Raw genomic sequence first — 25,764 nt, 5'->3', positions numbered from 1 at the left:
TGTTACATTCCCACCAGCAGTGCATAAACATTCCCTTTTCACCACATCCATTCCAACATCTATTGCTTTTTTTGACTTTTTAATAATGGCCATTTTGGCTGGAGTAAGGTGATATACCATTGTGGTTTTAATTTGCATTCCCCTGATGACTAGTGATGTGAGCATTTTTTTCATATGTTTGTTGGCTATTTGTGTATCTTCTTTTGAGAGATGTCTTGTCATTTGCTCATTTTTGATGGGATTACTTGTTTTTTTTTTTTTTTTTCTTGCTGCTTTGTTAGACTTCCTTGTAGATTATGGATATTCCCTTCTGGATGCATAGCTTACAAATATTTTGTCCCATTCTGTGGGTTATCTGTTTACTCTGATAATTATTTATTTTGCTGTGCAGAAGCTTTTTAGTTTAATCAGGTTTATTTATTTTTGTTTTTGTTGCATTTACTTTTGCAGTCTTAGTAATAGATTCTTTACCTAGGCTAATGTCCAGAAGAGTTTTCTCTAAGTTTTCTTCTAGAATGTTTATGGTTTCAGGTATTTTATTTAAGTCTTTGATCCATCTTGATTTGATTTTTGTATATAGTGAGAGGCATCCAGTTTCATTCTCCTACATGTGGCTATCCAGTGTTCCCAGCACCACTTATTGAATAGGGTGTCTTTTCCTCAGTTTACGTTTTTGTGTGCTTTGTTGAATATCAGTTGGTTGTAAATACTAGGTTTTATTTCTGGGTTCTCTATTCTGTTTCATTGGTCTAAATTATCTATTTTTATATCAGAACCATGCTGTTCGATTACTATAATCTTGTAGTATAATTTGAACTTAGGTAATATGATGGTCCCTGTTTGATCTTTTTCCTTAGGATTGTTTTAATTATTTGGGCTCTTATTTGGTTCCATATGAATTTTAGGATTTTTTTTTTCTAATTCTGTGAAAAATAATATTGGTATTTTGATAGGAATTGCATTGAATCTGTAGATTGCTTTGGGCAGTATGATCATTTTCATGATATTGATTCTTCCAATTCATGAGCATGGGATGTGTTTCCATTTGTTTGTATCATATCTATGATTTCTTTCAGCAGGTTTGTAATTCTCCTTGTAGAGATCTCTCACCTCCTTGGTTAAGTATATTCTTAGGTATTTTATTTTAATTTTTGCAGCTATTATAAATGAGATTGAGTTCTTGATTTGATTTTCAGTTTGGTTGTTGTTGGTGTATAGCAGTGCTACTTATTTGTATACATTGATTTTGCAATCTGAGACTTTCCTGAATTCGTTCATCAAATCTAGGAGTCTTTTGGAGGAGTCTTTAGGTTTTCCAGGTATATGATTATATAATTGGCAAACAGAGATAGCTTGACTTCCTTTTCCAATTTGGATACCTTTTATTTTATTCTCTTGCCTGATTGGTCTGGCTAGGACCTTCTCATTCATTTATTTCTGCTCTGATCTTTATTATTTCTCTTCTTCTACTAATTTTAGGTTTGATTTGCTCTTGCTTTTCTAGTTCTTTAAAATGCATCATTTGTTGTTTAAGTTTTTCCTACTTTTTTGATATAGGTGCTTATTACTATAAGTTTTCCTCTTAGTACTGCTTTTGATGTATCCCATAGGTTTTGCTGTACTGTGTTTCCATTTTCATTTGTTTCAAGATTTTTTATTCCTCTTTTAATTTCTTCATTGATCCACTGGTCATTCAGGAGCATATTCTTTAATTTCCATGTGTTTATAGAGTTTCCAGAGTTCCTCTTGCTATTGATTTCTAGTTTTATTCCCTTGTGGTGAGAGAAGATACTTGAGATGATTTCAATTTTTTTGAGTTTTTAAATACTTGTTTTGTGACCTAACATATGATCAATCCTTGAGAAAAATCCATGTGCTGAGGAGAAGAATGTGTATTCTGCAGCCATTGTATGAAATGTTCTATAAATATCTATTAGGTCCATTTGGTGTACAGTGCAGGTTAAGTCTGATGCTTCTTTATTGATTATTTCTGTCTGAATGATCTGTCCAATGCTGAAGGTAGGGTGTTGAAGTCTCCAGCTATTATTGTATTGGAATGTATTTCTCTTTAGCTCTAATAATATTTGCTTTATGTATCTAGGTGCTCCAATGTTGGGTGCATACATATTTAAAATTGTTATGTCTTCTTGCTGAATTGACCTCTTTATCATCATATAATAACCTTCTTTGTCTCTTTTTATAGTTTTTGTCTTGAGATCTATCCTGTCTGATATAAATATAGCTACTCCTGCTTTTTTGGTTTTCATTTCCAAGGAATATCTTTTTCCATCCCTTTATTTTCAGTCTATCTGTGTCTTTATAGATGAAGTGTGTTTGTTGCGGAAAACAGATCATAAAATCTTGTTTTTTAATCTATTCAGCCACTCTGTCTTTTGATTGAAGAGCTTAGTCCATTTGCATTCAGTGTTATTACTGATAAGTAAAGACTTACTCCTGTCATTTTGTTATTTGTTTTCTGGTTGTTCTGTAGTCTTCTTTCTTCCTTCCTTCCTGTCTTCCTTTTTGTGAAAGTAATTTTCTATGGTCATGTGTTTTTATTTCTTGCTTTTTATTTCTTGTGTATCTGTTGTAGGTTTTTGATTTGAGGCTACTATGAAGCTTGCAAATAACATCTTATAACCCATCATTTTAAACTGATGACAACTCTTGATTGTAAAAGCAAGCAAACAAAAAACTAATAAAAATGCTTAACTTCATTCCCCCTGCCTTTTAACTTTTTGTTGTTTCTATTTATGTCTTAGTACACTATGTCTTAAAAAGTTGTTGTAGTTATTATTTTTGATTAGTTCATCTTTTTGCCTGTCTACTTAAGATATGAGTACTTTACACACCACGATTACAGGGTTATAATATATTATATTTGTCTATTTACTATTACCAGTGAGTTTTGTACCTTCAGATGATTTCTTATTGCTTGTTAATGTCATTTTATTTCAGATTGAACTCTTTTTGGTATTTTTTTTAACATCTAATCTGATGTTAATAAACCCCCTCAGCTTTTGTTCATCTGGGAAAGTCTTTATGTCTCTTTCTTGTTTGAAGAATATTTTTGTTGGATATACTACTTTAAAATAAAACGGATTTTTTCAGCTCTGTAAATTTATGATGACACTCTCTCCTAGCCTATAAACTTTCCACTGAAAAGTCTACTGCCAGGTGTACCAGAGCGCCATTGTATGGTATTTGTTTCTTTTCTCTAGCTGCTTTTAGGATCCCCTCTTTATCCTTCATCTTTGGGAGTTTGATTATTAAATGTCTTGATGTAGTCTTATTTGGGTTAAATTGCTTGGCATCCTATAACTTTCTTGTATTTGAATATTGATACCTTTCTCTAGGTTTGGAACGTGTTCATTATTATCTTATTGAATAAATTTTCTACCATTATCCCTCTCTGTCTACCTCCTCTTTAAGGCCAATTACTCTTAGATTTGCCATTTGCGCACTATTTTATAGATCTTGTAGGTGTACTTTATTCTTTTTATTCTTTTTTTCTTTTGTCTCCTCTGCCTCTGTATTTTCAAATAGCCTGTCTTCAAGCACACTAATTCTTTCTTCTGCCTGATCAATTCTGCTGTTGAGAGACTCTGAGGCATTCTTCAATTTGTCAGTTGAATATTTCAGCTCTAGAATCTCTGTTTGACTTTTAAAAAATTATTTCATTCTCTTATTAAGTTTATCTGATAGGATTTTCAATTCCTTATGTTATATTGAATTTTGCTTAGCCTTTTCAAAACAGCTGTTTTGAATTCTCTGTCTGAAAGGTCACTTATCTCTGTCACTCTGAAATTGGTCACTGGTGCCTTATTCAGTTTATTTGATGAGATCATATTTTCCTGGATGGTCTTGATATTTGTGGATGTTTATCAATGTCTGGGCATTGAAGAGTTAGGTATTTATTCTAATCTTCAAAGCCTGGGCTTGTTTGCACCTGTCCTTCTTGATAAAGTTTCCCAAGTATTCAAAGAGAATTGAGTATTGTGATCTAAGCCTTTGGTCACTGCAGCCATAACTGCATTAGGAGGCATGCTAAGCCCAATAATGCTGTGACTCTTACAGACTTGTAGAAATACTGCCTTGGTGGCCTTAAGTAAGATCTGAGAGAATTTTTTGGATTACCAGCCAGAGCCTCTTGTTCTCTTCCCTCACTCTCCCTCAAACAAACAAACAAATGAAGTCTCTCTTTCTCTCTTTCTGCTGAGCTGCCTGGAGCTGGGGAGGAGTGACACAAGCACTCCAAAGACCACCACCACTGCGCCTGTGTTGGGTCATTACTGAAGCCAGCATAGTACTGGGTCTTGTCTAAGGCCTGTTGTGACTGTTGCCTGGCTACCTGATGTTTATTCAAGGTCCAAGAGCTCTTTAGTCACCAGGAGGTGGTGAATCCTGCCAGGCCTGAGCTCTTTCCCTTCAGGGCAGTGGGTTCCCTTCTGACCCAGGGTAGGTCTGCAAATGCCATCCAGGAGCTAGTGGGATCTGGAATTGGGAACTTTAGAAATCTACTTGGTGCTTTATTTTACTGTGGCTGAGCTGGTATCCAAATTGTAAGACAAAGTTCTTTTTACTCTTCCCTCTTTTTTCCTCAAGCAGGATTCCCTTCCTGTGGCCACCACAGCTGAGAATGTGCTTGGTCACACCTGAAGCCAACATGGTACTGGGTCTCATGCAAGGCTTGTGGCAACTACTGCCTGGCTGCTGCTAATGTTTATTCAAGGACCAAGGGCTCTTTATTCACCAGGTGATGAATTCTGGGTCCTTCCCTTCAGGGGAGGAAGTTACTTTCTGGCCCAAGGTGGGTCTAGAAATGTTGCCTGGAAACTAGGTCCTAGAATGGAGGCTTCAGAACTCTGCCCTGGTACCCTATTAGACTGTAGCTGAGCAGGTATCCAATTTGCAAGACAAATGTCCTCTTTACTCTCCCCTCTTCTGCCCTTAAGCAAAAGGAGTTTCTGCTGGAGCTGCAAGCTGTGCTGACTGGAGTTGGGGGAGGGGCCATGCAAGCACTCCCTTGGCTGCCCCAGCTGGAGTCTCACTGGGTTGCATGCACTGCAAGTCCACCGGCTCTAAGCCCAGCCTAGCGTCAGGACTTGCCCAGGAATGGTAGTCCTTATGTCTGAGACTGCCTTTTAAGTTTATTTAGGATTCCAGAGCACTTTAGCCTACAGTGGTGGGGCTAGCTGGAACTTAGTTTCCAACTGCTGGAATGGATTATTTCCTTATGGCTAGGGCTGGTCCAAATGCTCTTCCATGGGAACCTGCTGAATTCTGTCCTGTGTTGTTTTTGGCTGTGACAGGGTAGCACTGAGTTCCAATGCAAAGTTTCACCATCACTTCACTCTTCCTCCTCCAAGCACATGGGCTCTCTCAGCACCACAAGGTACTGCTGGAGAATGGCGGATGAGTGGTGTAGACAACTCAAGACCATCTTTTCTACCCTCTTCAGTGCCTCTTTCCTTGGTAGGATGTTAAAACTAGGTACTGTGATCACTCACCTGATTTTTGGTCTTATGAAGGTGCTTTCTTGTGTGGATAGTTGTTCAATTTTGGTGTTCCTGCAGTAGGGACAGTCAATGGAGGGTTCTGTTCAACTATCTTGGACCACCTCCTCCAATCCTGTTCTACTTAATGTATCTTGGCAAACTTTCCATATCAGTACAGAGAAAGCTTCTTCATTCTGACTGCTGCCTAGTATCCCAGTGCTTGAAGGTACCATGATTAATTTAGCCATCCAATTCATAGGCACAGGTTATTTGGGTTGCTTTCTATTACTTATAATTACAAACAGTGCTATTCTGTTATATCTTGAACATATATTTTTGTGCTCATTATAGAAAATGTCAAAGTGGTTTTCATGTAGGTTGTTCCAGTGAGAGTTCTTACTTTGTCACATACTTGGCAACCCCGAGATTATCAATACAATTTAAATCTGTCTGCCAGACAGATAGGTTTATAAAAATGTACTTTGTTGTTTTAATGTGAATTTCTTTGATTATAAGAACGATTAAGAATATTTCCAAATATTTGTGAACCATTTTTCTTTTTTGTGAGCTGCCTTTTCTTGACCTTTGTTCCTTTTAAATTGGGTTGTTTTAGCCTCTTTTAAATTGATTTTTAAAACTTGTTATATATTAATGATATGATTTAGGTTTGTGTCCCCACTCAAATCTCATGTCAAATTGTAATCCCCAGTGTTGGAGGAGGGGTCTGGTGGGAGGTGATTGGATCATGGGGGCAGATTTCCCCCTTGCTGTTCTTATGATAGTGAATGAGTTCTCATGAGATTTGGTTGTTTAAAAGTGTGTAGCACCTCCCACTTGGCTCTCTTCCTCATTCTCTGGCCATGTAAGATGTGACTGCTTGCCCTTTGCCTTCTGCCATGATTCTAAGTCTCCTGAGGCCTCCCCAGCCATGCTTCCTGTACAGCCTGTAAACTGTGAGCCAATTAAACCTCTTTTATTTATAAATTGTCCAGTCTCAGGTAGTTCTTTATATCAATGTGAGAATGGACTAATACGATTAAGGAAATTCATCTTATTGTATAACTGTTAGAAATAGTTCCCTCAGGGTCTCAGTCACTGCCGCCAGCCCATGCACTCTGTTCTCCCACCACTCCGCCACCCCCCTCCTCTGCCTGTCACAATGGAAGAAGAAATCGCCGTGCTCTTCATTGACATTGGCTCCAGCATGTACAAAGCTGGCTTTGCTGGGGCGATGCTTCCCGAGCCATGTTCCCCTCCATTGTCGGGTGCCCCTGGCACCATGGTGTCATGGTGGGCATGAGCCAGAAGGATTCCTATGTGGGCGATGAGGCCCAGACCAAGCACGGCATCCGGACCCTGAAATACCCCATCAAGCATGACATCGTCACCAATGAGGTGGGACGACATGGAGAAGATCTGGCACCACACCTTCTACAACAAGCTGCACGTGGCCCCAGAGGAGTACCTTATGCTGCTGACCAAGGCCCCCCCAGAACCCCAAGGCCAACAGAGAGATGACTCAGATCATGTTTGAGATCTTCAACACCCTGGCCATGTACATGGCCATCCAAGCTGTGCTGTCCCTCTACGCCTCTGGGTGCACCACTGGCATTGCCATGGACTCTGGAGACGGGGTCGCCCACACGGTACCCATCTATGAGGGCTACGCTCTCCCCCATGCCATCCTGCATCTGGACCTGGCTGGCTGGGACCTGACTGACTACTTCATGAAGATCCTCACCGAGTGCAGCTACCGTTTCACCACCATGGCTGAGCAGGAGATCGTGTGTGACATCAAGGAGAAGCTGTGCAACGTCGCCCTGGACTTCGAGCACAAGATGGCCACCAGCGCATCCTCCTCCTCTCTGGAGAAGAGCTACAAGGTGCCTGATGGCCAGGTCATCACCATCGGCAACGAGTGGTTCTGGTATCCAGAGGCACTGTTTCAGCCTTCCTGGGCATGGAATCTTGCGGCATCCAAGAGACCACCTTCAACTCCATCATGAAGTGTGACGTGGACATCTGCAAAGAACTGTATGCCAAAACGGTTCTGTCCAGTGGCATCACCATGTATCTGGGCATTGCTGACAGGATGCAGAAGGAGATCACTGCCCTGGCACCCAGCTCCATGAAGATCAAGATCATCATGCCCCCAGAGTGCAAGTACTCGGTGTGGATTGGTGGCTCCATCCTGGCCTCACTGTCCACCTTCCAGCAGATGTGGATTAGCAAGCAGGAGTATGATGAGTTGGGCCCCTCCATCATCCACCACAAATGCTTCTAAATGGACTGCGAGCAGATGTGTAGCATTTGCTGCATGGGTTAATTCAGAAGTATAAATTTGCCCTTGGCAAATGCATACACCTCATGCTAGCCTCACAAAACTGGAATAGCCTTCACAAAGAAATTGTCCTTGAAGCTTGTATCTGATATAAGCACTGGATTGTAGAACTTGTTGCTGATTTTGACCTTGTATTCAAGTTAACTGTTCCCCTTGGCATTTGTTTAATACCCTGTACATATCTTTGATTTCAACCCTTAGTACATACATGTGGTTTTGTCACTTCGTGGCTGAGGCAGGAATGTGCTTGTGGAAGACAAGTCTGTGGCTTGGTGAGTCTGTGTGGCCAGCAGTCTCTGATCTGTGCAGGGTATTAATGTGTCAGGGCTGAGTGTTCTGGAATTTCTCTAGAGGCTTGCATGGGCTCCTGAACCAATTGTTTCTGTCCTGCTGGTCTGTCAGGGTTGGAAAAGTCCAAGCCATAGTACCCATTTTCCTTTCTTAGCTGATGTTTTCCTGCTAGAACACCATGGACTGTTACTTGCCTTGAGTTGGAAGTAGTTTGCATTTATACCTGTAAATGTATTTATCCTTTTAATTTATGTAAGTTTTTTTTTTTTGTATGCAATTCTGGATTCTTTAAAGAGATGACAATGAATTTTGGTTTTCTACTGTTATGTGAGAACATCAGTCCCCAGCAACACGTAGTAGAAATAAAAGTGCTGCTGTTAAAAAAAAAAAAGAAAAAAGAAAAAAAAAGAGAAGTATTTCCCTCAGTTTCCTGTTTGCTTTTTAGCTTTCTGTATTATACTTTAAAAATATTTTTATTTTCCCCCAAACAATGCATACAGTTATTACAAAAGTCAAAGTATATAAGGCTTATTATAATAAAGTGGAAGTCCTTCACCTCACTTCTACTCACTGAGTTCCTGCTTCCCGGAAACAACTGTTTCACCTCTCTTAGCTGTTTCTCTGGCACTTACCTCCAACTTCTAAATAATATGCTTTTATTACTTTTCTTTATTATATCAATTTTAGACATTTTCTATTGACTTCTGTCAATGGATGTTGAAGATTTATCTCTTTTATAATAGTTCCTCCTTCCTTTCCCTCATATATACTTATGCCTTCTATTGGCTCTCTATATGTATTATTTAATTTTGGGGTAGGTCAACATTCAGTGTTTATATTATTTTGACTATTTAAATGTTATTTGTAGTTGAGCTAAATAATTTACTGTGATTAGATTTCCATTCCTGTCAACTCTTTGTTTTTCCTGGAGTTAACAATAGCCTCAGGTTTTTGTTTGCTTGAAATTGGTAGATTGGTAGTTTTGTAGGCCCCAAATAGTTGAATATTTTCAATTTTATGTGTTTCAACTTAATACACATCTTTGACTAGAATCAAGCACATTGAATAAGACTTTTTTTTTTTTTTTTTTAAGATATCATCCTGGAGCTTCATCCTCTTACGGTTAGTCCTTCTGTTTAGGTTGCATCTCAACTCAAGGAGGCTGTGCTATGCTTGGTGTCTTAGAATACAGAAGTCAACTGGAATAATTTCCTAGAAAGTAAACTTGTGTTTTTTGATAGAGTTGGGCAGGCATAGTCAATTTTTTTGATGGGACAGAGGTAAAAATCTGGAATTTTATTTTATTTAATTAGTTTATTTATTTTTGAGACAGAGTCTTGTTCTGTGTTTAGGCTGGAGTGCAGTGGCACAATCTCAGCTCACTGCAACCTCTGCCTCCCAGGTTCAAGCGAATTTTGTGTCTCAGCCTCCTGAGTAGCTGGGATTACAGGCATGCACCACCATGCCCGGCTAATTTTTGTATTTTTAGTAGATATGGGGTTTTGCCATGTTTGCCAGGCTGGGCTCGAACTCCTGGCCTCAAACAATCCACCTGCCTTGGCCTCCCAAAGTGCTGGGATTACAGGTGAACATTGTGCTTGGCCTTTGTTTCTTTTTTAAATATTTTATTGACTCTCCTGCTTGTAGTCTTAATCCCTGCCTTCTAGGACATTTGGTGCTTCTGACTTCTGAGCCCCTCAGGCGTTCTGTGGGGAAACTGGATTGCTTCTCATTGTCGTAATCCTTTTTGACACTTGCGTTTCCATTTACTTACTCTACTCAGTCAGTTACTACTCATCCAACCACTTTTCCAAGTTTTCCCATCACTTATCTGCTGTTTCTTCTTTTTCACTTTATTTCATTTTGTGGATTTATGCCATCTGTATTCTTTTGTGAATAGCTCTGAAACATTTTTCAATGGGTAAAAAAATATTAGTGAGTGTTCTGTCTAGCTCATTCATTCAGGTTCTCTCTGCCTCTGGCTGTCTTTGAGTAAGCTATTTCCCAATTCTGTAAAAAGACAAGTTAACTTGTGGAAGTGAGCATAATATAAATATTTTCAATCTATAGCTATTTTATTTAAATCCTGACCACAATGCAAAGAGGTTTTCTCTAGTAGGGAATGTAAATCTCTTCAAGTCAAATCCTCATCTGAATCAGTTGTAACATCTAACGGGTTCCCCCATTAATTAATGAGTTAATTAAAAATATTTGCCAAGTATTCATTTTATATTTATATGAGAGTTCTGACTGTACCTACGGAAAAAAATACCTTTTAACAATTTTGGAGTTCCTGCTGAGATGCACAATAAGTTCTCCTGATCAGAGCCAAGTTTTCCTGTCACTTATCTCTTTCTTTTCTTTTTTTTTTTTTTTCACTTTCTTTGCTTTTGTGGATTTATACCATCTTTATTCTTGTGCCCACGGAAGTATACTTTATGAGCAGCTTATGTCAAGACACATTTTTTCTTGGCTCCTTAAGGTGAATCCCAAGTGGCAATAGAACTTTAACTTTGCCAGCTCTATATTCTCAGAAATTTTTTTCCTGTCAGTTAATTTTGTGTTTTGTTTTTGATTCTTTTCCAGCCAGTAGGTTATACTTCATTGGTGACAGCAATTACTGGGAGTTTGCCTTATGATCTGGCTATTTGGTGATCTATGTAGATAGATGATAGATACCTATTCTTTGTTGGGTAAGAGATGACAGAGAATCTGGTTTGTTAGTCTTTTTAATTTGTTTTCTGTTCGTTTGAATGTTTGTCTGTTTTGAAACAAATCAATTAGAAATTGCATGGCCACTAGGAAGGAGAATATCTCTTTGATATCTGGATTGGTGAGGGTTTTTGTTTTGTTTTGTTTTGTTTTTAAATTTGCTTTTTGTTTTTAAATTTCTGTGTTTCTTGTGTTACTTGACCTGTGGCTAAAATTGTAGAATTGAAGCTATGAGCTCTCTGTCTGTAATTTGGAAAGGGATTTACCTCTCAATGTGTGTATGTATTTTCCTATTTCTGGAGGGTGTAAGTAAATAAGATTACAAAGTCTTTTAAATTAAAGGATATTTGTTTTGATTGGTTAATAGAATATTTAAATGCCTATATAAAATCCCTAAAACATAAGCTAATTGAATTTCTAATACTTTAATGTGCTATAAAAATGCGCTACAATTGGTTCTTCCTGAAGCTAACTCAGAAACCTTTTAAGAATCTGAATTCACATAATTAAGCAAATATTTGGCAAATGACTAGTTTACCAATGTGAGTTTAATAAAAACAGCTTTGTCTTTTCTGACTTATGACTATTAAGCATAATATAAGCAAACATCTTATTTTACCTGGGTATGTTTTTCTTATTATTTTTTAACTGACCAAATAAGCTAACGTTACTTTTATGTAATGTTTAAGATTGTAAAAAATGTAAATTTATGTCCAAGTGAAGTGAATCCTTATTCTGACACACTTTTTATTTCAACAGTAATTGTGTTTTATAGTATGTCATGTTGAAGATAATTTCTAAGATCTCTAGGTAACTTAAGCCTTAAATTGATACTAAATAAATTAATATGTAATCAATAGATATCTAGTTACTTTCTAAGTAGGATAGAACACTGACACATATATTATTAATAATAATTTTACTTATTTTTGTATGTTACAGAAGCTGTAACAATGAGTCATGTTAATAAATGTGCTCACTTTTGCTACACAGGGATGCATGAGACTACAAAAAGTTGTATTATGAATTTTGTTAATCTGCTTAAATGATTTGAGATGACAGAAAGATGTTAATTATCCACTTTCTTGTCTTTTCTGTGAAATAGAAGTTAATTACTTCAGTTAAAAGTTATAATTAATATGAGTGGTTACAACCACACTAGGAACAATGATGACAGAAAAATGCAACTGAGAATATGCTTTTGTTTTTCCATAAGCAGCAGTTCTTGGAATTTTTGTCCTTCAGATTACTTCACACTTATTGAGGACCTCAAAGAGCTTTTGCATATGTGATTACAACTATTTGTATTTACTATATTAAAAATCAAAAGTGGGAAATATTTAAAATATCCATTTATTCATTTATTTAAAGATGGCAATGATGAATGTATAGCATGTGATCATAAATAAGAGCTTCATACTATTATAAAATTAGTTTTAAACTTGTGGACCCCCTGATATCTGCATTAGAATAAAAGTGTCACCAGAGTATGAAAGAGCATAATAAAGGCTAAAACGTCAAAGTCAAAGCTTAATATTTAAGCTACTAAATGTGTTAAAACTTCTACAAAATTCACTCAGTCTTGATGGGCTTGGTTCCTTGATTTACTGATTGTCTTTTCCTACAGTGTGAATGGTTATTCTTTCTATGGTAACCAACCTTCCTGATTTGCCTTGAACCATAGGTTTCCTGGATGTGAAATTTTTGGCGCTAAAACCAAAGCAGTCCTAGAGAAACAAGGATAGTTGGTTGCCCTATTTACTTTCTGTTAATCTGCCTAGAAAGCAAAGATTCTGTGACTCACCTGAATAATTGTACATTCTGTATGTTAACTTTATGCTCTTATCTATGAACAAGTAGAAAAAGGAGAAGAAAAAAAAGAGGAGGGGGAGGCTGAGGAGTGGGGGTGTGCAGGGGAGAAGAAGGAGGAAGAAGAAGAGGAAAAAATGTCCCTTATTTATGAAAGTAAGTTTTTTCTTTCATGTAGGGTTCTTTACAACCATGTTACCTTGTATATTCATTTTTAAATGTCTTATTGTCACTTTAATAGGAAACCAAATACTGTTTCTCAGACACTCATGAACCTATCTTAATCAAGTGTCCAAATCTTTGACAGCTTTTTTGATTTCTGCCTTCCAAAAATCAGACCTGAAATATAGAAGAAAATAAAATAAAACTTGCAGGACATCTTTTATACCTAAAACAGTTTCTGAGATTTCCCAGAGGATTCCTAGAAAATCAAAAAGATTTGTTCTTTTACTTTATAAAAAGAGATACTGGAAATGATTAGCTTTTGTGGGTTGCATGGAAGAGTTGTCACATCAGAAGATCTGTCTTGTGTTCCCTAGATTAAATTTGCATAGGTCAGATGCTATTAATATAAATATTTTAGAAACTTTATGCCTTATGAGGTACTCATCAATGCCTTGCTTTCTGTATATGTTTCAATTTTAAGGAAAACAACGATCAAAAGTCTTATAAAGTAGTTCTGTTGAATTTTCCTATATTTATCTGAGTCTTAGTAGTGTTTTACCTGATGATATTGAGCAATAGTGTATTTCAATTGTTGTTTAAAATGTTAATTGGCCACAGCCTTTTTTCATTTTTAAAAAAGCTTAAATCAAATAATTTTAGGCCAGTGGTTCTCAATGCACAGATATACTCACAAAGTTTTATAGAAATAGAGAAGTCTAAGCCCTACTCCAGACTTACTGAATCTCTTTACTTGATATTCTTGGTATGCTATTTACATGCTAAATCTAAGGATTATTATATGTTGTAGCTCAATAATTTTTCCTCTATAAAATATACTCATCTAGTTTTATAAAGTGGATATGACATTCACTAATTTCTTAAAAAGTAGACTTAATCATTACCCTAGGAGATATTTGTTTACATTTTTTTCAAGTGAATGGCTTTATTATCTTTGTTTTGCATGCCACCAATCAAACAACCAACTTTCCTTGTTGCATTATTCTTGCATTATTTTTATTATACATTCTCATCAGTCTTTTTACACTTGAAAATTAATAAAATAATTATAGTTCCGTCATTCATGGGTGGTTTTTGTTTTACTCTAATGCTTATTGAAGTTTCCCCTATTAGCTACAGGCAGGGGTTGGTGTCTTCAACAAAGAAGGACAGGCTCAGTCTTATGGAAAAGGTTACTTCAAATACTGACCCTTCAAAGCATTGATTCTTAGGTAGAGGTATCTGAGTTGGAAACACTTAAGCAACTTTCAGATCATATCAGTATAATGAGTGAGGATTTCCAGAACTCTTTTTAGTTGAGGAGCAGACGGCCTCATGAGACTGCTATCTATGTATGCATTTGCATCATCTACAGATATTGATAGTTTTTTCTTCTTATTTCCGATTTTTATACTTTTATTGCTTTTGATTGTCTAAATGCAATGGCTAAAGCTTCCAAAAAAGTAGTTAATAATACTGATGACAGTGGACATTTTTGTTTTCTTCTTTTTTTTGAGATGGAGTCTTGTTCTGTCACCCAGGCTGGAGTGCATTGGCGCTGTCTTGGCTCACTGCAAACTATACCTCCCGAGTTCAAGCAATTCTTCTGCCTCCGCCCCACAAGTAGCTGGGATTACAGGTGTGCGCCACCATGCCTGGCTAAATTTTGCATTTTTAGTAGTGACAGGGTTTCACCATATTGGCCAGGCTGGTCCCGAACTGCTGACCTCAGGTGATCCGCCTACCTCGGCTTGGTGTGAGCCACCGTGCCCAGCCTGTTTTTTTCTTGATTTTAGTGGAAATACTTTCAGTAGTGTTTTTACGATAAGACTGATTTGTTAGTTTTTAGTCTAATTTATCTTGTTAATAAGTCAGCCATCCATATCTATTTTACTCAGCATTCATTTTTAAGTTAGTATCAATAATAGATGTTCAGCATTATATGATTTTCTCCTTTAACATATTAATATAATAAATCACATTGAATCTTCCTTACCTTCTAGGAATTAACACCATTGTTTATAGCATATTTTCAAATGTGCTTCCTGATTATATTTGGTTATATTTATTTAGAATATTTACATGTATATTTATGAATAAGGCTAATATATCATTTTTAAATTTGAGACTATCTTATCTGTTTGGGATATGAATACTGTACTGGTTCATAAAATAAATTTGGAAGCTTTTCTTTTTCTTCTCTCTGTCCTATATTGTTTTACACAAGAGATGGTTAGGGTTGGAAGTGAAGACTTAAAGCTGTCATTATTTGAGGTGGTATAATCATTTACCTAGGAAAAATCACAATCAACACCCAATCCATTAGAACTGAGAAGAGAATTCGGAAAGTTTGCCAGATATAAGAGCAACCTACAAAAATCAATAGTATTGCCCTATGCAACCCATAACTTACTAGAAATTATAATAAAAGAGGAAGAAATTATTCACAAGGGCAAGAAATCTACAAAGAGTCTAGGAATTAATAGAAGCAAAAACACACAATATCTCTAAGGAGAAATCTTACAACTGCCATTAAAGGACACAGAAGATGATTGAATAAAAGGGGAGGCAGTCTATGCCCTTGGATTGGGTAACTTAACATTGCAAAGATTTATATTGCCCACAAATTCATCTATAAACTCAATGTATTCTGAAATGAAATTCCATGTAGATGTTTTTGGGAATATGATAAATTCACTCTAAAATTCATATGGAGGAATAAAAGTCCATGTATAGCTAAGTCTTTATAAAGAACAGTGAAGGATGGATTTATCTTACCAGATATTAAGATATACTACAAAGCCAAAGTAACAAATACACAATGATATTGACACAAGTTTAGATAAACAGACCGGGGGAGCAAAATACAGAGTTCAGAGACAGACCACTGTGTATGTGGGAAGTTAGTGTACAGTGAAAATGCCACTATGATTCAATGGGAGAGGAACAGAGAGTGAGCAAACTGGTTCATTATACAGAGAGAAATAGGACCAGATATCTTGCCAACACCGCATACAAAGGTGCATTCTATGTGAATTAAAGACCTAACTGTGAATGGTAAAACTACAACATTTTAAGATGTAGGAGACTATTTCTGTACCTAAGAGGGAAAGACTTCTTAAACAAAACTTCAGAAGCACAAACTATCAGGCAAAAAATTATATTTATTACACATAAATTAAGACTTTCTGGAAAAAAATAGAAAAATTTCTAACATTCCGAAAATAATAGTAAAGAAATTTCTAACATTCTAAAAGAAAATTAAGGATTTCCGTTCAACAAAGGATACTACTGACAAGGCTAATTTATAACAGAATGAGAGAAAACAGTTGCAATACCCAAACCAACAAATGAATATTAATAATATCTACTATAAGCACAGAAGGTAAAACTCAAAATTCTAACAAATATGTGAAATGGTATGCAAACTTATTAGGAGTCAGGGAAATGTGAATTAGACAATAATGAAGTATCACTTTATAGTTGTTAAACCAGCCAAAGGTAGAAGGTGGATAATTCCAAGTGTGGTGGGGATACACAGGACAGAGGGATATGGGAGCTTGAGGATGTGTAGATGGTACAGCCACCTCAAACATAGTCTGGCCCTATTCAGTCAAACACATTGTCTGTGCATTCCCTAGACCCTTCCACTTCTGGAGTACATATCTTGAGGCAGCTCACATAGATCCATGAGTGGCCTGTATAGGGACATTGTAGGAACTTGTTTATCCCTTACTGGCAAGGTGAAGAGGTAAAATGTGGTAGATGTACATCATGAAATATTATAAAGCTGTTAGAAGCAATTAATTAAGTGTGTACAGAGCAACATGAATGAACCCCCCTCCCAAATGAATGGAGCAAAAAAAAAATGTAGGAAACACAATGAGATATATAACACAATCTCATTTACATAAGTTAAAAATATAGTACCACAGAACAAGGCACATCTTGTAAAAATATGCTAACATTAAAGTGGAGAGAATGAAAGAACAAAGACAAAAAGGAACGAAGTTATTCACACACACACACACGAAACCTTGAAAGAAAAAAATGCAGTAGTATCATTTGCCCCTTGAAGATTTAATTAAAAATTGCCTATGAAACCATCTGGGCATGGTGCTTTTGTGAGAAAGGATATTTCCTTGATAACTTTCTTGATTTCATCTAAGGCAATTGGTCTCTTTAGATTTTCTGCCTATTCTAGGACCAGTTTTGGTGTTTCTTATTTTACTTGAAAATTTTCCATTTTTTGAGGAATTAATTGTATTTACTTTTATTTCCTCTGTATCAGTGGCTATTTCCCCATTCTATTTTTAGTTTTATGTATTTATGATTTCTTATTTTTTCTTAGTTTGGTTATTAGGTAGTAGTGTCTTTATTTTTAAATATCCAACTCTTAGATTTGTTTTGTTTTTGTTTTCAGTGTCATTAATTTCTGCTTGTTGCTTTAGCAATTTCTTTCTCCTATTGTCCTTATGCTTATTTTTATTTTTCATTTTTTGTTTTTTTTTTTTTTTGAGGTGGAGTTTCGCTCTGTCCCCAGGCTGGAGTGCAGTGGCGCGATCTCGGCTCACTGTGAGCTCCGCCTCCCGGGTTCACGCCATTCTCCTGCCTCAGCCTCCCGAGTAGCTGGGACTACAGGCACCCGCCACCATGCCCGGCTAATTTTTTGTATTTCTAGTAGAGACGGGGTTTCACTGTGTTAACTAGGATGGTCTCGATCTCCTGACCTCGTGATCCGCCCACCTTGGCCTCCCAAAGTGCTGGGATTACAAGCGTGAGCCACCGTGCCCGGCCGATTTGTTCAAGTTTTCTATAGATTCTTTGTCAGATGCACAGTTTGCAAATATTTTTTCCTATTCTGTAGGTTGTGTGTTTACTCTGTTGATTGTTTTGTTTTGTTTTGCTGTGCAGAAGCTCTTTAGTTTAATTAGGTCCCAATTGTCAATTTTTGTTTTTGTTGCATTTGCTTTTGAAAATTTAGTCATAAATTCTTTGGCTGGACCAATGCCCAGAAGTGTATTTCTATGTTTTATTCTCAGATTTTTATAGTTTGAGGTCTTACATTTAAATCTTTAATCCATCTTGTGTTAATTTTTGTATATGATTAGAGATACGGATCCAGTTTCATTCTTCTGCATATGGTTAGCCAGTTTTCACAGAACCATTTATTGACTAGCGTATCTTTTCCCCATTGTTTATTTTTGCTGACTTTGTCAAAGATCAGTGGGCTGTAGGTGTACAGTTTTATTTCAGGGTTCTGTATTCTGTTCCATTGGTTTATGTGTCTATTTTTGCATTAGTACCAGCTAGCATTTAGTATTATCAGTATTTTTAATTTTTGCCATTCTAACAAGTATTTAGTGGTATGTCACTGTGGTTTTAATGTGGATTTTCTTAATGTCTAATGGTGTTAAACATCTTTTAATGTGTTTGTTTACTGTGTTTGTTTCTTCACTGGTGGAATGTCCACTCAAGTCTTTTGCCCATTTTCTTACTGGATTTTTTTTTTTTTTATTTAACTGGTGAGTTTAGAGAGTTCCATATTGTTTTAGATATGAGTCCTTCGTCAAATATGTAATTTGCAAATATTTTTCCCATGTAGTTTTAATATTATCACCAATTTCTAACCATTTTGCTATTTAAATTTTGATTTACAGTTTAATTCAAAGGTTTTTAAGGCAGTAAGTAGAACACAAAAAGAATAAAATTTATTAATGATATAATGTTAGCCAGCAGTGGTTATCTAGGGCAAAGGGAAAGGCATCTTGCTTAGGTAGGGCTTTTAGCTGAGTCTTGAAGAATAGGTAGGGCTTGGGGGGAAAAATCTGTGGTTGATTACAGCAAACTTGAGGGTTTATTAATCAGGGGCTATAAAATAATGAGAGTCCCAAAGTGCAAAAGAGCAGAGATTTTCTGAAGACATATCCAAGCATTATCTTCATACCCCAGATTAGGTGATGCAATGCCCACTTCATCTGAAGAACAGCACCCTCTCAGAGGTGGCCTTTTTTGTGGGCCAAAGGTCCCCACCTATGGCTGCGTGGCAGGAAGATTTCTTAACACGGTCTGGAGGTCTTCATAGAAGGGCCATAAATGTAAGCATGGTCAAGGTGGAGCTGATAAACACAGTGTGTGAAGTTCAGGCTATTAATTAACTTATTGCACAGTTTTGTACCCATGAACTTAGAGAACTCAGGGAGGAGCAGAGAGGGAGAGGTGAACAGCATGAGACTAGGTCCTGCCTGGCTAAAGAAAGTCTAATGGAGGCCCTGTGGTCATCAAACGGGTCAGTAAGAAAGAGTTCCTCGATATGCAACCTGACTTGGCGCCTGTCTGCCAAGATTTCAGCAGAACCAAACCAACGGAAATTGAGTAAACTTAGTTAGAAAAGAGTGACTCAAGGAGGGCTTCTTGGAGGAAGCACTTTTTGAGCAAGTTCGTAAGAATTGCTAGAAAGGGAAGGATCAGGCATTTTTCAGGAGAAAATGGGAAGGAAAATAATGTCATGCAGGAGCCATCACATTCACTTCAGGAGACAAGCCTAGCTCAAACAGAAAGAGAGTGTTCAGATTTTCAGAAAAGGGACTTCATGGGGCTTTAAACACCAAAATGAGCAGGGCGGATGCTACATGACAGGAATTATAGTGCTACTGTGGGCACTGGAAGTTCCCCGAAACTCTCTCCCCTGCCACTTGTCACAGTGTCTGAGACATCACAGAGGGTCTAAGAGCACTTTTTTGGATTAAGGCCTTGCTCCTTTAAGGTTCTTCTTTGAGAAGCAGAAAGATATTTCTTCCCTCTGGTAATGCCCCCACACAGTGGACCAGCCTACAGTGCTACACTTGGGGTTGTGTATCTGTGCTTGCTAGAAATATCCCCTCTTAGCTTTGGAAGTATTTAGCCCCCTTGCAGGGAGTCTTTCTAGATTCCTGCATCTCACACTGCCCTGTAGATGCCAGCAAGCTCCTGGAGCACTGGCCCTCTGGAGTACTCATTCAGTCCCTTGTCCTGCTGTGACATTTCCTGAGTGAATGGCCAGTCATGGTTTCAGCACTGAGCTGGTGGTCAACACGCATTTACCGAGGAATGAAAGACTTCAGGGAGATATCTCAATCCCCCAAGGCCATTTTGAAATTGTTATCTGATATTTCTCTCATTTATTTATTTTATTTCATTGGGGTTATTGTTATTGTTGTAGTTGTTCTTGTTCTTGTTTGTCTTGGTGTTTTTGTTTCGTGGCTTATAATAACAGAAATTTATTCTCTCAGTTCAGGAGGCCAGAAGTAAAAAAAAAAATCAGGATGTTGGCAGGGTTGGTTCCTTCTGCAGGTTCCAAGGGGAGAATCTGTTCAATGCTCCCTGCTGTCTTCTAGTGGTTGCCAGCAACCCTTGGCATTCTTTATCTTGTAAACACATCACTCCAGTTTTTGCCTCCATGTTCAAATTGCCTCCTTCTGTGTGTGTGTCTCTATCTCTTATAAAGAGAGACTCATTGGATTTAGGGCCCACCATAATCCAGTATGATCTCATCTCAATCTCTACCTTAATCACATTTCCACTGAGTTAAGTAATTAAGTTGATAGAAGAACTGGCATCTTATTCTATCCTTTAGTTTCAGACTCTTTAGGATTCAGAACAAGTTGAGGTTTGTTAGCTCTTTCCCCCACCTGCTACAGGGTCCCCTTTTTGTAGCTTCTTGGCACCCAGACTGTGCAATGTGGCCTCATGAGAAGGGAAGAGTCTTTGGCATCACAGAGACCCAGGTGCCAATCCCAGTGCTGCCTCTTAGTTCTGCCTACAAAACCCTGCAGAGTGGAAAGAAAGTCTTGCTGTGAACTGGTATGCCAGACACATGGGGTTCACAAGACAGGGCACAGCAGTCCTTCCTGGTTCCAGAAACCAACCTGATTGTGTATCTGAGAATTCCTTTATTAGTTATTGATTGCTTTGTAACAAATTACCCCAAGACTTAGTAGTTTGAAATAACACAAACATTTATTATTTCACAGTCCTCTGGGTCCAGAATTTAAGAGTAGCTTAGCTGGGCTGGAGAATCTTCTCTTAATGGTGGCTCACAGGCTGTGGGTGAGAAGTCTCAATTGCTCTCCACATGTGCCTTTCCACAGGGCTGCTCGAATGTCCTCATGACCTAGTGGCTGGCTTCCTTCAGATCAAGTGGTCCGGAAGAGAGAGCAAGGAGAAAGCTATATCTTTTGTGACCTAGAGTTGGAAGTCACACACCATTACTTCTGCTGCCAGTCCACATTCAAGTGAAAGGAAATTAGTCTGCACCTTTTGAAGAAGCTGTGTCAAAGAATTTGCCAAAATATTTTAAAACCACCTCAGCTCCCTTCTCCTCTAGGTCTCTATCCTCCTTCTCCACTGTCTTCATCTACTCAGTCTCATTACCACTCTGCTCCCCTCACCTCCTAGCTCCCACCCCCAGGGTCTAGGATCTGTTAGAATTGTGTGTTTGTGGTAGTGGGGTGGTGGGTGCCGAATTAGATCTTGGAAGTCCTAGGCAGCATTGGAGGGGGCTTTAGTTCCTTCTAGTTTTAAAACTTAAGTGTACTTAAGTTTTAAAACTTAAGGGTTTGGTGACTCACGCCTGTAATCCCAGCACTTTGGGAGGCCAAGGTGGGTGGATATCCTGAGGTCAGGAGTTTGAGACCAGCCTGACCAACATGGTGAAACCCCATCTGTACCAAAAATACAAAAATACAAAAAAAAAAAAAAAAAAAAAATTAGCTGAGTGTGGTGGCGCAGGTGAGCAGGCCTGTAATCTCAGCTACTAGGGAGGCTGAGGCAGGAGAATTGCTTGAACCAGCGACAGAGGTTGCAGTGAGCTGAGATCGTGCCATTGCACTCCAGCCTGGGCGATGAGAATGAAAAACTCTGTATCAAAAACAAACAAACAAACAAACTTAAATGTCTACAGGAAAGTTCTCTGGTTAATACTGAGACTGCCTCCTCAATGCTCACAAAAATCTCTTATTCTGTAGTTCAAATAAAAGATGAATGACGAAAGAAAAAAATGGATTAGGGAGAAAGAATATCTTATTTTGACATATGTAAGTGCATACTTTTAACCAATTTTATTAACTTCTCAGAGATTCAATTTATTTATCAAGAAGATGGGGATAATAATATTTGTCTCACAAGACTGTTATGTTTGGACTATTTTAGTTGCAAATAGTAGAACCCCAACTCATACTAGTTAAGGGTTGGGGTTGCTTATTGACTTATAAGTAAAAAGTACAGGGTTAGGACTGACTTCAGGAAGGACTGACTCCTGCTGCTTAAATAAGGAAGCACCTCTTCATCTCTTGTGCCCTGCTCTCCTCCATGTTGGCCTCAGGAACAGAGGTGCAACAAGCAAATTGGCAGTGGTCCACTACACTCATGGTGAAGACCGAAGGATATAAAGGAAATAAACTGCCCTGCACTTTTGATGGGAATTTTTTTCTGGATTCTTCTGCTTTCCCATCTCTCTCTCTCTCTCTATGTGATCATTCAATAAGTCCTTTGGATTCTCCCTTAGCATTGCTGCTTGCAAACACCCCTCCTCTCCATTCCACTGCCTTGATGTGGCCTCCTACTGCCACTCCTGGACTACTGGGGCACCTGAACCTGAATCTGGCTCCAGATGATCCATCATTCCCACACATCTCTGAACAGCCCCTTGGCTACAGAGGTCCATGTGGATAGTTTATGTCAGAGAAAGCTGGCTGCAGGTGGGCAGTAGAGCAAGCTAGCTGAGATGGAGTGGAGATGTATCGTAGTCATGGTGCTGGCACCACGTTTCCCAGTGCAGCCCTAGAAACCAGAGCATCTGTGAGCTGAGGGAGCCCAGATGGCCAGAGTGCACTGCAGCTTCTCAGCTTCCACTCACAAGCAGCTTCAGCCTCCATCTTCCCTCCCAGGAGAAGTGATTGCTTTCCATACTTTGATCTACAGTGGAAAGTGCCTGGCTAACCCTGCCAACCAGCTCTGCAAGGGGATTCACAGTGAAGCCAGATGGAGTTTGATTTTGTTCAGGCTTATTTATTTTAAATTTTATTTATTTTAATTTGCTTTCAAAAAAGTTTTTAATCATGAAATATTTCAAACATCTATAGAAGCAGCCAAGATAGTTGAATGAATTCCATATACCCATCACTTAGCTTCAAAATTTGTCAACTTGTGGCAAGTCTCATTTCAACTCCATTCCTGCTATTATTCTCCTCCTCAGTTATCTTGAAACAAATCCCAGACATTATGCCCTTCTACCCATAAATATTTTAGCATGTATTTCTAAAAGAGAACTTTTTAACATACATGACCTTAATGCCATTGTCACACCTAAAAATTTAGCAGTACAGTATTTTCGGTAATATTTGTATCCAATCAGTTTACAAATTTCCCTAATTATCTTTTTTATGTTTATTTTGTTTTTACAGTTTATTTGTTCAAATTAGCCTTCAAATACAGGCCATATAGTACAATGGATTGATATGTCTCCTGAGTCTCTTTTAGTCTATGAGTTCCTTCTTGGTTTCTTTTTTGTTCCTTGCAATTTATTTCGAGAAGAAACCAGGCTTCTGTAGAATTTCTCTCAGTCTACATTTTACTGATTGCATCCCTATAATGTTCTTTAATTTGTCCCTCTATCTCTGCATTTTCTGTAAATTTGTAGCTAGATCCAAAGTCTTGATCAGGTTCAGAGTTGACCTCTTGGCAGACCACGTCACAGGTGCTGTGTTGTAGGAGGCACAAGCACCTTCTGGTTGCCTCTCTATTTTATGATATCACTGCTTTGATTCATTCATTCATTAGGAAGTATTAGCTTTTCTTAATTATAAAGAGAATACATTCTCATTTTAAAATGACTTAAATCATATAACATGATATAAAATGAAAAGTAAAAGTCAAGTGTCATGCTTTTCCTCCTGGCCCTCTAAGTTCCACACTTTAGAGCTAACCATGTTTACAAGTGACATGTATTTGCAGTAATTTAAAAAATTAGGTCGGGCTCAGTGGCTCACTCCTGTAATCCCAGCACTTTGGGAGGCTGAGGTGGGCAGATCATGAGGCCAGGAGTTCAAGACCAGCCTGGCCAATATGGTGAAACCCTGTCTCTACTAAAAATATAAAAAATAGCCAGGTGTGGTGGCAGGTGCCTCTAGTCCCAGCTACTTCAGAGCCTGAGGCAACAGAATCTCTTGAACCTGGGAGGCAGAGGTTGCAGTGAGCCAAGATCGCACCATTGCACTCCAGCCTGGGTGACAGAGTGAGACTCTATCTCAAAAAAAAAAAAAAAAAATTGATATAATTACTTCAAGAAGGTGAGAGGGTATGTATGGCAGAGATATGCTAAGTGTAGCCTCCCCACTCCACAAACTCACATGATTGTGTATAAAACAAAGCTATTATATGTATAAGACTCATATAATAAAAAGTATAAGTGTATATTATATATAATATTATATTTATATAAACATTATAGAAAAAAATAGCAATACAAGACAACCATCTTTGGAAATCTCAAGAGGTACGTGATAATTACCCAATTAGTGGCTATTTTAGAAAATATTCTTGTAGTTTAAAGTAACAAAATTCTACTGGCTTAAGCCTGAAAGAGAAATGTGATATGAAGCTACAGGAATAAGTCTTAAGGTCTTCCAGTGGGAAGTGTCACTTGGCCTGACAAAGGATTATTGTGTCCACAATCTAAAAAGCCACAGGAACATGGAAACTGCCATCCCAGGCTTCTCTCTGCATATTTGCTTTATTTTTCTCTCTGCAGACCAGCCTTCTCTGCCTTGGTATACACAGGTCAACAGAACACTCCTTTCCCCTCATGCCCCACCAAAACTCAGGCTCTGGATCCTCAATTTGAGCAACAACAGAGACTCACCAGCATCTCTGAATCCTGATTCCAGATTTCCAGGGGAGAGCTGTTTGGCTGTCATGAGTCAGGTGTCTATCTAACCTGGTCCGATCAGCTATGGCTGTGGGCCAGGCTGGAAAGAACAGACATGGCAGCAGCTTCCTCTCCTGCCTGGCACCATGGGTATGAGGGGCTGGTCTCAGGGAAGAGGAGAGGGCTATGAGATAGGCAGATACCCATCAAAAGGTGTGGCAGTCTGTGTGCTTTATTGCAAACAGAACCCACTCTAGCTCAAGTGGAAAAGGAATTACAGAATTTTAGATATCCCACAAATCTCTAGGATCAAGCCTAAAGGCTACGCATCAGGGAACAATACACAATCTACACTGCAGTACTACTCAGTGTCCACCGCCAGCGTAGATAATGCCCATGACACTGGACAGCAGGAACCAGAAGCTCCACCACTGGTGCTGTCCCAAAGCCATTCCTCTGCTGCCACCATTTCCAAAGGATCAAATCCATATAATCCACCTTCTTCACATGGCTCTCTTTCCACATCTCTTCACTGGGGTGCATCTAATTAGGGGAACCTCAGCCTTATGCCTGAAGCGTGGTTGCAAGATCAGCTGAAAAAGTGAGTTCATCCTGCTGTTAATACCTAGGAGAGATGGAATTCCTAACTGGATGGAAGGAAATTCCCCAAACATGGGAGAGTTGTTCACAAGATGGTGGGCAGCCACAAACAAGACCAATGACTACTAGATGTGTCTAAGATGGTAAGACTGAGTTCAATGTTAGGAGCTCAAACAGGGCCTCCAATGGGGAACACAGTGTTGAAGCCTGGGACTATTTGGCCCAGATATCACATTCATGAAAGACTTTGCAACTTTTGATATTATCTCCAAATGAAATTACACACAAAGGTTGAAGAGAGACGGCGATGGGACAGAATGAAGTTGTTCTCTGCCTGTAAACTGTGCATGATGATTGGACCAGAATGCCCCAGATACACTAAGAATTCATAAATTTTATAAGTCCCATACTTATCTTGGAAATAGCACCAACTAATTATGTTACAT

The 25,764-nt window shown here is 38.2% G+C and overlaps 1 long non-coding RNA gene and 1 pseudogene across 1 annotated transcript in view; both read left to right on the top strand.

The window, feature by feature from the left end:
• The window catches only part of LOC129491234 (uncharacterized), a 186,895-nt gene that overhangs the window by 66,234 nt on the left and 94,897 nt on the right, over positions 1 to 25,764 (top strand). The gene's annotated exons all lie outside the window — the stretch shown is intronic.
• LOC129491235 (actin, cytoplasmic 2-like) lies at positions 5,234 to 9,200 on the top strand (annotated as a pseudogene).

The sequence above is a fragment of the Symphalangus syndactylus genome, chromosome 10, assembly GCF_028878055.3.
Source record: "Symphalangus syndactylus isolate Jambi chromosome 10, NHGRI_mSymSyn1-v2.1_pri, whole genome shotgun sequence".
In the NCBI taxonomy this organism is placed as follows: domain Eukaryota; kingdom Metazoa; phylum Chordata; class Mammalia; order Primates; family Hylobatidae; genus Symphalangus; species Symphalangus syndactylus.
The sequence above is the reverse complement of the archived record's forward strand: the minus strand, read 5'-3'. Positions and strand labels throughout refer to the sequence as shown.